We start from the raw sequence: 293 nt of genomic DNA, 5'->3' as shown, positions 1-293 counted from the left end.
GCACCAACCATCCACCAAACATCACCAACATCTCCAACATCTCCAAACATCTCCACACAATCACCAAAACATCTATCTCCAAACATCACCAAACATCACCAAACATCACCAAACATCACCAAACATCTCCAAACATCTCCAACATCTAACTCTTACCTTGTTACGATGCACGTTTCACACCTGACTTTGCAGAAAACATCCTGAGAAAACGTCCCTCTCCTGCGTCTGCGTGTCCCTCGGTGCTTACCGTTGGTGTTTTTCCGGTAGACGTCCCGTCCACCACACCCCACGTT

Source organism: Etheostoma spectabile, unplaced genomic scaffold, assembly GCF_008692095.1.
Source record: "Etheostoma spectabile isolate EspeVRDwgs_2016 unplaced genomic scaffold, UIUC_Espe_1.0 scaffold405, whole genome shotgun sequence".
NCBI classification, from domain to species: Eukaryota; Metazoa; Chordata; class Actinopteri; order Perciformes; family Percidae; genus Etheostoma; species Etheostoma spectabile.
Note: the sequence above shows the minus strand (reverse complement) of the source record.